Below are 12,417 nucleotides of genomic sequence, written 5' to 3' on the forward strand. Positions count from 1 at the left end.
GTGGCTGAATACGGGTGCGCAGCAGTACGGGCAGGGGTACAAGGGAGTGTGGAGTCTGAACGGTGATCTGGAGTTGCGAGGCGGAGTGTCTCCAAAAGGCGCTGCAGTGATTCTGGGGTAGAGCAGGAATGCAGTTGGCCTTGATATGAGAATTGCAAGGCAAACGGAAAACATCAAGTGTATTTAATCTGGTGGTGAAGGAGGACTTGCAGTTGTGGCTTCATAGCTCTGCATTTTGCAATGGTGAGAGGAGCCAGATCAGAAAAAAGTTGATATGGGTGCTCCTGGAACACTAGTGTTTGCTTGTTGCAGCCGGCTGCAAGAAGTTGTTCTTTGGTACGAAAGAAGTGCAGTTTTACTATGATATCCCACGGTGACCCATCGTTCTGGCGGCGTGTGAGGGCTCTGTGAATGCGATCGAACTCCAAGTGCTCTATGGGTATCGAAGGGGACAATTCCTGAAATAGTGCTGTGGTGAACGATTGGACGTCATCAATCACTTCAGGGATTCCCCGGAGCCTTAGGTTCGATCTACGGGAGCGGTTCTCGGCATCTTCCAAGCGCAAGAGCAAAGAGGCGTTCTCCTACTGGAGTGCAGTGTGTTCTTGTGCATGATCCTGCAGGGTTAGCTCTATGTCGTCTCTATCTCGCAGATTTCCCGTGAGAGCCTGCTAGTAATTTGATCGGAGGTTGTTTTCAGGGCCTTCTGGAGCATAAGTTCCATATGGTGGAGGAAGGCTGTTTGATCCATACCTGAGAGCGGTAATACAGGAGGGCTTTCGACACGAAAATCTGAGTCCTCATCTTCCTCATGGTGCAGCTGGTCCAGCATTGCGGGACATGCGGCCAGTTCTTTAGACAGGGCCTTCGCCGCCATCTTAGAGGAGGCGCGGGCTAGAGCTTCCTTGAATGGCTTAGCCTTGTGTTTGCCTCGGTCAGCACCATCCCGGTGGGCGCTGGAGCACTTGTGGAGGTAGTACCTGCGAGCACATGTCTCGGTAGTGGCCCGGACAGCTATTCGGAGCCCCGAGTTGGCGGCGGGGAGTGCGGAGCTCTAGCAGGGAATGTCCACCATGTTAGGCTTTGCGCATGCGCCCCCGATCAGCATTTTTTTTAACCATTGTTGTGTTGTGTGTGTGTGTTTTTTTTGTTTTTTTTTAGTTTGCATATATCTCAACCAATTTTGTCTAAAACAGTACATTCTTTTTAAAATTTATTTTTCTTCTTATTAAAAAACAAACTCCGATGTTCTACCCATTAAATGTATAGCTCAGTTTACCATGTATATTGTCTGGTACCTCCATAGCTCCATAGAGCGGGGGTCAGCAACTTGTAGATCTGGTAGATTGCGGCCAAGAGACTGGTAGATCACGATCTGTGCTTGCCAGGGATTTTTTTCTCAGAGAATAGGTGCAGGAACTCCCCCCTTCTGAGTTCACCCTTGTCTACACAACCTACCCTCCTCTGAGCACCGTCCCTTGGTCCCACCCCCAACCCATCTCCCAGTACTGCCCCAAGTATCATTTTGTGGTGCTAAATTATTTGTATGGAATTTGCTCTTATCTAATAACAAGAAAAGCAGTAAAATAGATCCCCTGGAGTCAGCAAAAATAGATTCCCCCAGTAACAATAGAACCCACCCCAGCAACAATAGATCCTTCACACAACAATAAACTCTCCCCATCAACAATAAACTCTCCCCATCAACAATGGACCCCATCCCAGCAACAATAGGTTCCCTCAGCAACAATAGGAATCGACCCTAGCAACAATAGATTGCTAACACAACAATAGACTTCCCTAGCAACAATGGACCCCACCCCAATAGGTTTCACAACAGCAACAATATATCCCTCACACAATAGAGACCCCCAGAAACAATGGACCCCACCCCAGCAACAATAGACCCCCCCCACACACACAGTAACAATGGACCGCCCACAACAAAATACCACCCCCAACAACAAAAGACCGCCCCCCCCCAGCAACATCCTACCCCCCAGCAGCAACAGATCTCCCAGCAGCCAGCATCAATAGACCTATCACCATACAGCAACAATAGATCTCCCTGTCAATAGTAGATTCCTACCACCATAAGACCCCCAGCAATAATAGATCCCCCACTAGCAACAATAGACCCTCACACAAAAACAGATCCCCACCAGTGACAATAGATCCCTCAGTAGCCAGCATCAATAGACCCTCAAGTACACCCCACACCCCTTACATACATTTAGTGCTGGAGATGCCGGAACTGCGTTCCCATGTGTTCTTGCTGAAAAAAAAGCCCTGGTGCATGCTGACCCACCATTTCAAAGCAATGTAGAGGGACTACTTGTAAAGTTGGATCTGTAGTAGGGAGCAAGAGCTGCATAAGCTGGTGCCTCTATTGTAATTCTGACTCTTGTCCCATGTGGAGTTATACCAACTGAACTCCACCTCTTATCCCAGCTAGCAGTCTCCAGAGTGGTGCCAACATCAGGAAAGTGATTTTCAGGTCAGTGTGAAGCACAGTATAATGCAGTATACAGTCAGGAACAGAGGGGCATCAGACTAAGCACAGCATTAAATCATAGGTTTATTGTTAAAAACGAATGGCAACTCACAAGATAGATCAATCAAAATGGCATGTGTACTGAAATCGTCAGTCCTGGAGTCTCTCCAAAGTATACCGATTGCTGTCGCAGCTTTGAGAACAGGCAGTGTTTGTAATGGATCCGAGAGCCAGGAAGCAACTAATCACGGCCATTACTAGCGTAAACTGCAGAATGGCGTCAGTGACATCACAGGAAGAAGATGAGTGGTGTTCAGACGTGAAGGGGTCCATAATGCATTTCGAAGCTACTGCTTCTTCAGACCAAATATGGCTAAGGCCGCGTACACACGGGCGGACTGTTCGCCCAACCTTGTCCGCTGAACAGTGTTTGGGCGGACAGTCCGCTCGTGTGTGGGCTTTCAGCGGACAGTTTCAGCGGACAGTTGGACGGACAAAGTCTTTCGGAAATTCCGAAAAACTGTCCGCTGAAACTGTGTTTGAGCGAACAGTCCGCCCGTGTGTGGGCTTGTCCGCTGTACTTTCGAAATGAGCGGACTGTTCCCGCTCGGAAAGTCCGCCCATTTCGAGCGCGTGTACAGGTAGGCGGGGCCCGCGAAGGAGACGTCGCGGGCTCCGCCGCCTGGAATGGGCTTAAAGGGGAACCCCAACGCCGAAAAAAATCGGCGTGGGGGTTCCCCCAAAGTCCACACCAGACCCTTGTCCGAGCACGCTACCCGGCCGGCCAGGAAAGGGGGGCGAGCGAGCGCGCCCCCCCTCCTGAGCCGTACCAGGCCGCGTGCCCTCAACATGGGGGGGTGCCTTGGGGAAGGGGGGGCCGCGCGGCCCCCCCACCCCAAAGCACCTTGTCCCCATGTTGATGAGGACAAGGGCCTCTTCCCGACAACCCTGGCCGTTGGTTGTCGGGGTCTGCGGGCGGGGGGCTTATCGGAATCCGGGAGCCCCCTTTAAGAAGGGGGCCCCCGGATACCGGCCCCCCACCCTATGTGAATGAGTATGGGGTACAATGTACCCCTACCCATTCACCTGTGAAATAAAGTACAAAAAAAAACACAACACAGGGAAAAAATATTTTATTGCACAGCTCCGGGGGTCTTCCGTCTTCGGGGGTCTTCTCGCCGGACTCCTCCGCTATCTGTGTGTAGCTCTTTTACTAGCGGAGGAGTCCGGCTTTCTTCCTCCCCGCCGCCGGCCTCTTCTCCCGACTTCGGGGGTCTTGTCCCCCTCTTCGGTTCTTCTGCCGGGCCACCGCGCCTTCTTGTAGCTCTTTTACAGGCGGTGGCCCGGTCTTCTGTCGCCGCCGCCGCCGCCGCCGCCTTCCGTTCTTGTTCTTCTTCTTGTTCTTCTTCTTCTTCTCCTGGAGATGTTGACTCGACGATCTCTCCGGCCGGAATGCCAGAGCCGCGCTGTGCGGTCACTTATATAGTGACAATGGGGCGGTGTCACATGGTATATGTCACATGGGTTGGTCACATGGTGACCCCGCCCCCTTACGATGTCATAGTCCCCATGTGACATCAACCCATGTGACCAACCCATGTGACATATACCATGTGACACCGCCCCATTGTCACTATATAAGTGACCGCACAGCGCGGCTCTGGCATTCCGGCCGGAGAGATCGTCGAGTCAACATCTCCAGGAGAAGAAGAAGAAGAACAAGAAGAAGAACAAGAACGGAAGGCGGCGGCGGCGGCGGCGGCGGCGACAGAAGACCGGGCCACCGCCTGTAAAAGAGCTACAAGAAGGCGCGGTGGCCCGGCAGAAGAACCGAAGAGGGGGACAAGACCCCCGAAGTCGGGAGAAGAGGCCGGCGGCGGGGAGGAAGAAAGCCGGACTCCTCCGCTAGTAAAAGAGCTACACACAGATAGCGGAGGAGTCCGGCGAGAAGACCCCCGAAGACGGAAGACCCCCGGAGCTGTGCAATAAAATATTTTTTCCCTGTGTTGTGTTTTTTTTTGTACTTTATTTCACAGGTGAATGGGTAGGGGTACATTGTACCCCATACTCATTCACATAGGGTGGGGGGCCGGTATCCGGGGGCCCCCTTCTTAAAGGGGGCTCCCGGATTCCGATAAGCCCCCCGCCCGCAGACCCCGACAACCAACGGCCAGGGTTGTCGGGAAGAGGCCCTTGTCCTCATCAACATGGGGACAAGGTGCTTTGGGGTGGGGGGGCCGCGCGGCCCCCCCTTCCCCAAGGCACCCCCCCATGTTGAGGGCACGCGGCCTGGTACGGCTCAGGAGGGGGGGCGCGCTCGCTCGCCCCCCTTTCCTGGCCGGCCGGGTAGCGTGCTCGGACAAGGGTCTGGTGTGGACTTTGGGGGAACCCCCACGCCGATTTTTTTCGGCGTTGGGGTTCCCCTTTAAGCCCATTCCAGGCGGCGGAGCCCGCGACGTCTCCTTCGCGGGCCCCGCCTACCTGTACACGCGCTCGAAATGGGCGGATTTGCCTCCTCCTTACGTGGGCGAGTCCGTTCATTTCAAAAGTTGAGCGAACTGTTTGCCCAACCTTGTTCGTCAAACAGTCCGCTCGTGTGTGGGCAAGTCCGCTCATGCAAATTTTGAGCGGACTGTTTGCCGAAACTGTTTGACGAACAAGGTTGGGCAAACAGTCCGCGCGTGTGTACGCGGCCTCACACATCTAACAGTCTTATAGTTGAAAGAGGGCTGGAGGAGTAAGTGATAGGCTGACAGACCCATCAATCAGAGAGTGAGCTATAAAAGTGAATTATATAGATAGACATGGAAACGGACATGAATATGCTTGTTAAAAAAGTTGGTTTAAGAAACATTATTAAATTGAATGATTTTTTATTATATATTTTTTTCTCCTTTTAAGAAGTATTCCTTGTTTGAATATAATACATATGTTCTTTTATTCCAATTAATATAATCCTAGCACATATCCCCTTTCCTTTAAATTACAATTTTTTAATAACTACTGTTTTTAATAATCAATTCTTAAGTAATTGTCCCTTTAATTGTTCCATTAATTCTTTCATCATAAATCCTTAAATGTAATATTTTTTCTTGTTTACATATTTAACTACTAATCGTTACTTGGAATGTGTGTACAAATACACTGAGCACCATAACCAACTTTATTAACAACAAGCATATTCATGTTCATTTACATGTCTATCTATATCATTCACTTTTATAGCTCTCTCTCTGATTGTTGGGTCTGCCAGCCTATTACACTCTCTCCTCCAGCCCTCTTTTCACTAAAAGACATGTTATCCAATAATAATGGGCTCAGGCGCGTTCGCAACTCCACGTGCCTGTGTCCATGCTAGGAAGCTGACACTGCACAGCGCTAGTCACAGGTAGTGAGACATTTCCCAATCTGTGCAGCTGCGGATAAGGAAATGCCTCACTACTTGTGATTAGCGCTGTGCAATGTCAGCTTCCTGGTGGATGTGGAAACGTGCAGTTGTGAACACGCCTAAGCCCATCATTATTAGCCAATTATGGTCTAAAGAAAAGCAGTAGTTTCTAAATGCACTACTGCCCCCTTCACGTTTAAATGCCAGTCGTCTTCTTCCTGTGAGGTCATGTCTGGCCCAACGCCATTCTGTGGTTCACACTGGTCAGTTGCTTCCAGGTTCCTGGCTCTTGGATCCATTACAAACCCCACCTGTTCTCGAATCTGCCACGGCTACCGGGATGCTTTGGCAAGACTCCAGGACTGGCGATTTCAGTTCACATGCCATTTTGATTCATCTATCTTGTTAGTTGCCATTTTGTTTTTAACAATAAACCTACGATTTAATACTGCACTTAGTTTGGTGCCTCTCTGTTCCTGCTTTTCCTACAGAGTCCCATGCTTCGCTCTAAGGGTGCTGCCTTCAGGTGCTGATTGAAAAACATCATGGACTATATGGTTTAGTGTGTGTTTATTCATATAAATGTACTGTGTGTGCACTTTTGGTTATTCCAGTTGTCATATAATTTTACCCACTGTTCACCACCCTTTTTTATAGTGCCTTATACAGTATAGGGCTGCTTCACACTGATGCAGTGCAGTGTACCTGCAGCTTTCCTATTATTATTTATGCATTTATTATTATTACTAGGGATGAGCTTGGTGTTTGAGTCGAACACCGGCTGTTCGCCCATTCGGCGAAGCCAGAACTCTGTGGCCCGTCCGTGCCAAATTCGCGTGGCGCTCACGACCCACAATGCACTGCGCCATCGCAGTGCACTGCTGGCTCATGATTGGCCAAGCATGCACTTTGACCCTGCATGCTTGGCCTTGGATGCCTGTGGCCAATTATAGCTCAGGCTGTGTAGTACACGCCCGACACTATATAAGGCCGCCAGCGCGGCGGCCTTGTGTAGTGTTCCGGCGTCTGCAGGAGTTAGTGGATGTTGTGTGGGTGCCTTCACCGCACAATACATCTGTATCTACCCTTCATTGCTGTTTTGAGTGTTCTCTAATTAAGCCATCTGCAGGAGTTAGTGGGTGACTGGGTGTTGTCTGTGTGCCTACACCACAGAATACACCTGAATGTACCCATTGTTGCTGTTCTCTAATTGAGCCATCTGCAGGAGTTAGTGGGCGACTGGGTGTTGTCTGTGTGCCAGCACCGCAGAATACACCTGTATCTACCCATTGTTGCTGTTCTCTAATTGAGCCATCTGTAGGAGTTAGTGGGTGACTGGGTGGTGTCTGTGTGCCTGCACTGCAGAATACACCTGTATCTACCCTTTGTTGCAGTTCTCTAATTGAACACTCTGCCATCTGCAGGAGTTAGTTTCTGTTGTGTGCCTCCAGCACAGTATACACCTGTAGCTACCTATATTGCTCTTCTCTAATTGAGCCATCTGCAGGAGTTAGTTGGTGTTGTGTGCCTCCAGCACAGCACAGTATACACCTATATCTACCCTTTATTGCTGGTGTTCTATAATAAAGGCATCTGCAGGAGTTAGTGGGTGTTGTGTGCCTCCAGCACAGCACAGTATACGCCTATATCTAACCTTTATTGCTGGTGTTCTATAATAAAGGATTCTGCAGGAGTTAGTGGGTGTTGTGTGCCTCCAGCACAGCACAGTATACACCTATATCTACCCTTTATTGCTGGTATTCTATAATAAAGGCATCTGCCGGAGTTAGTGGGTGCTGTGTGCCTCCAGCACAGCACAATATACACCTGTATCTGCCCTTTATTGCTGGTGTTCTATAATAAAGGCATCTGCAGGAGTTAGTGGGTGTTTTGTGCCTCCAGCACAATATACACTACCCAATTGCTGGTTTTCCCATCTCCCTGCAGGCCATTACTATGTCTGGAAGGCCAACAAGGAGAGGCAGACAGGCACGAGCCAATAAAAGAGGGCAAGCAGGCTCTGTGTCTAGAGACAACAGTGCTGGTCGTGGATGCAAATGGGTGCATCGTTATCAGCACGTGGCCATGTGACACACTTGTCTTTATTTTCGGCAGCTGGACGTGTTGAGCCGCATCATGCCGAAGACTTGGTAGAGTGGATGACCAAGCCCTCTTCATCCTCCTCATCCACTCTTACCCAGGCTCAGGGTACTAGCGTAGCAGTTGCCAATGCATCCTCTTCCCTCATCTCAATGTCATCATCAGTGACTCCTTCCCTAGACCCACCATGTCATTCTGAGGAGTCCCCTGAACTGTTTGAGCACAGTTTTGGGTACATGCTCCAGGAGGATGCCCAGTGTTTTGTAGGCTCTGATGATGATACTAGATGAAGCTAGAGGAAGGCAGTAGCATGAGCGCAGAGAGAGGGGATGCTCAAGAAGGACAGAAATCTAGCAGTCATGTTCCACAAGCTGCAGCATACTGCCAGGTTTGCTCAGTGATGAAGAGATAGGGGATAATGAGGGCATAGACTCCACGTGGGTGCCTGGTAGGAGAGAGGAGGAGGAGGAGGAGGAGGCACATCTCCAATGAGGCAGGATGCACTCCGGGGGCCAGCTTAGGGGCAGCACACCGACTGAATCACACCGCAGAGCTCCACCTGTGCAGGGCGCTGCCTCTGCGCGTTATTCTAAAAGTTCTTTGGTGTGGGCCTTTTTTGAGACGAGTGCATCAGATCGCATCGCTGCTATTTGCAACATATGTCTCAAGCGTATCTCGCGTGGCCAAAACATCAGCCGCTTGGGCACCACATGCTTGACTAGACATATGTTGACCTGCCATGCAGCTCGTTGGCAAGCTTACCTCAAAGACCCACGCCAAAGAACAAAGCGGACCTCTCCTTGCTCCTCATCAGCTGGGATCTCCAACCCCACTAGACCTTCAGTCATCTCTGAAACCTGTGCTGAGAGGAATGAAGGTGTAGAATTAGGTGTGTCACAGCTAAGTGCTTGCAGACACTCTGCTAGCAGTACACCTATGTCCGAATGTAGCAGGCAAATTTCCCTGCCCAGCTGCTGGACCGTAGAAAGAAGCCATCCATATGCCCAGCGGTTGAATGCTAGCTTGGCTAAATTGCTAGCACTTCAACTGCTACCTTTCCAGTTGGTAGACTCTGCCCCCTTCTGTGAGTTTGTGCAATGTGCGGTTCCTCAGTGGCAGGTCCCCAAACGCCACTTTTTCTCATGGAAGGCGATTCCGGCTCTCTACCAGCATGTGGAAAGCAATGTCCTAGCCTCGCTGGACAGGGCAGTCAGTGGTAAGGTGCATATTACCGCTGACTCATGGTCCAGCAGGCATGGACAGGGATGTTACCTGTCTTTCACGGCCCATTGGGTCACTCTTTTGGCAGCTGGGAAGGATGCAGGACAAGGTGCAGTAGTGTTGGAGGTTGTTCCGCCACCACACCTCCAAAATGCAACTACTGGTTGTGACACACCTCTCTCCTCCACCCCCTCCTCTTCTTCTTCCTCCATGGCCTCTTCCAGTGCTCTGTCCTCAGAACCAGCGGTGCTCCGTAGGCGTTCAAGGGGCTACGCAAGTACGCAGGCAAAACAATGCCATGCCGTGCTTGCACTGGTTTGTTTGGGGGACAGGAGCCACACTGGAGCAGATATTTTGTCAGCTCTGCAGGGGCAGGCTGAGAGGTGGTTGACGCCACACCAGCTTAAGCCAGGATTGGTGGTTTGCGACCATGGCACCAACCTCCTCTCCGCCCTCTGACAGGGACAACTGACCCATGTGCCCTGTGTGGCTCGCGTGCCTTAACCTGATGGTGCAGCGGTTCTTGGGCAGGTACCCGGGCTTACAGGATGTCCTGAAGCAGGCCAGGAAAGTCTGTGTGGATTTCCGCAGATCATTTAATGCCTGTGCTCGGCTGGCTGAGCTCCAAAAGGAGTTGAACCTGCCCAAGAACCGCCTTATATGTGACATGCCCACCAGGTGGAACTCAATGTTGCCCATGCTGCAGCAGCTGCACATGCAACAGAAGGCCATCAATGAGTACCTGTGCGACTACGGCACCAGGACAGGGTCAGGGGAGCTTGTTTTTTTCTCACCAAGCCAGTGGGACATGATCAGGGATGCATGCACTGTCCTGTCACCATTTGAGGAGGCCACAAGGATGGTGAGCAGTGACAGTGCATGCATCAGTGACACAGTACCTCTTGTCCACCTGTTGGAGCATATGCTGCTTGGAATAATGGACAGGGCACTTGAGGCAGAACAGAGGCAGGAAGAGGAGGACTTCCTTGTCTCTCAAGGCCCCCTTTATCCAGACAGTGTTCCTGTTGTCCCACCCATCACACAGGAAGAGGACAAGGAGGAGGAGGAGAATGATTGTGTCAGCATGGAGGTGGAGGCTGGCACTCAGCATCAGCAGCAGCAGTCTTGTAGGGATGATTTACAGTCGGAAGAAACCCGTGGACTTGTACGTGGCTGGGAGGAGGTAGCTGCAGATCATGTTGTCCTTAGTGACCCAGAGAACTCCGGACCAAATGCCTCAGCTAACCTACACTGCATGGCCTCCCTTATCCTGCAAAGCCTGCGGAAGGATCCTATTATTCTTCGGATCAAGGAGAGGGACCATTACTGGCTGGCCACTCTCCTTGATCCACGGTACAAGGGTAAGGTTGCCGACCTTATCTTGCCATCGCAGAGGGAGCAGAGGATGAGACTCTGGGTGGCATTGCAGAAAGGTCTGTGCAGGGCATTGCCAGAGACTGGGAGGTTACAAACTCCTGGTCCTGGACAACATGTTGCCGAGGCATCGGTCAGAAGGAGCGGTGGAGAAGGTGGCCATCTGACCGATGCGTTCAGACAATTTTTTAGTCTGCAGCCCCAAGGTATGATCGGTTCCAGCAACCATCGCCAGCGTCTGATTTACATGTGCAGGAATACCTAGGGGCAAGGTCCGACTTGGACACCTTTCCCACCGAAAATCCTCTGGCTTACTGGGTCTTGAGGATGGATCACTGGCCAGAGCTTGCACAGTATGAAATTGAGCTACTGGCCTGTCCTGTATCCAGCGTTCTTTCGGAATGCACCTACAGTGCTGTTGGTGGCTTTGTAACCAATCAGAGGGTGCGCCTGTCCATCGACTCAGTTGATCGACTGACCTTCGTAAAGATGTATCAGTCTTGGATCACCACCAGCTACTAAGCACCTGAAGCTGATGACCTCCTCCGCTGATATCTTGGAAGAACATTTTTGGTTCTGGGTGATGCCACCAGCCCAATTTTTCAGCCCCTGTCTAACAGGGGCGTGTAATTAAAATGTTTGATGCAATGCTTTGCAGCAGGGCTCATTCCTGCACTACAAATAAAGTATATAGGAGAGGTTGCAGTGTCGTGGCACCAGTGCCTAAGGTCCAATTTTTATGCCCCTGTTTAACAGGGGAGTGTAATTACAATTTTTGATGCAATGCTTTGCAGCAGGGCTCATTCCTGCACTCCAACTAGAGTATATGGGAGAGGTTGCAGTGTATTGGCCCAATTTTTCAGCCCCTGTTTAACAGGGGCATGTAATACAATTTTCGATGCAATGCTTTGCAGCACGGCTCATTCCTGCACTCCAACTAGAGTATCTGGGAGAAGTTGCAGTGTTGTGGCACCAGCAAGCAGTGCCTAAGGCCCAAATTTTCAGCCCCTGTTTAACAGGGGCATGTAATTACAATTCTTGATATAATATTTCACAGCAGGGCCCATTCCTGCACCCACCGAGAGTAACTGTGAGGACTTACAGTGTTGTCGCACCAGCACCACTACCACCACCACAACCACCAAAGGCCCTATTTTTCACCACTGTTCAATAATGGCATGTAATTACAATTCTTGATATAATTGTTCACAGCAGGGCTCTCCAGCGCCTACCAAGAGTCATTTTGAGGGCTTACAGTGTTGTGGCAACACCTACACCTTAATTTCTGCAGAGCATATAGTGCAAGCCCCTACTTTCAAACATCCAATTTACAAACGTCTCCTACTTGCAAACGGAAGGAGACAACAGGAAGTGAGAAAGCAGTTTTAAATGAGATTTTTTCTGTTAAATGTCATTTTGTGCAGGGACTGTTCTAAACATGGGAAACACGTGGCACTTCACAGGCATACTATAGACACCCCCCAGGCACGATATTTAAAGGAATATTTCACTTTTTTTCACTTTGATCATCATTAAAATCAGTGCTCCCGAAAAAACTGCCATTTTTAAAAACATTTTAGGCATTGACCCATGTCCCCTGGGGCAGGAGCCAGGTCCCCAAACCCTTTTTAGGACAATATCTTGCATATTAGCCATTACAATTAGCACTTTTTATTTCGAACGTTCGAGTCCCATAGACTTCAATGGGGTTCTAAAGTTCGCACAAACTTTCAGTCCGTTCGAAAGTTCTGGTGTGAACCGAACCGGGGGGGGGGGGGGGGGGTGTTCGGCTCATCCCTAATTATACTGATGTTTATAGTTTTACATAGATATCTCTCAC

The sequence above is a fragment of the Lithobates pipiens genome, unplaced genomic scaffold (assembly GCF_037356315.1).
Source record: "Lithobates pipiens isolate NorthernLeopardFrog02 unplaced genomic scaffold, aLitPip1_a1.2 Scaffold_18, whole genome shotgun sequence".
NCBI classification, from domain to species: domain Eukaryota; kingdom Metazoa; phylum Chordata; class Amphibia; order Anura; family Ranidae; genus Lithobates; species Lithobates pipiens.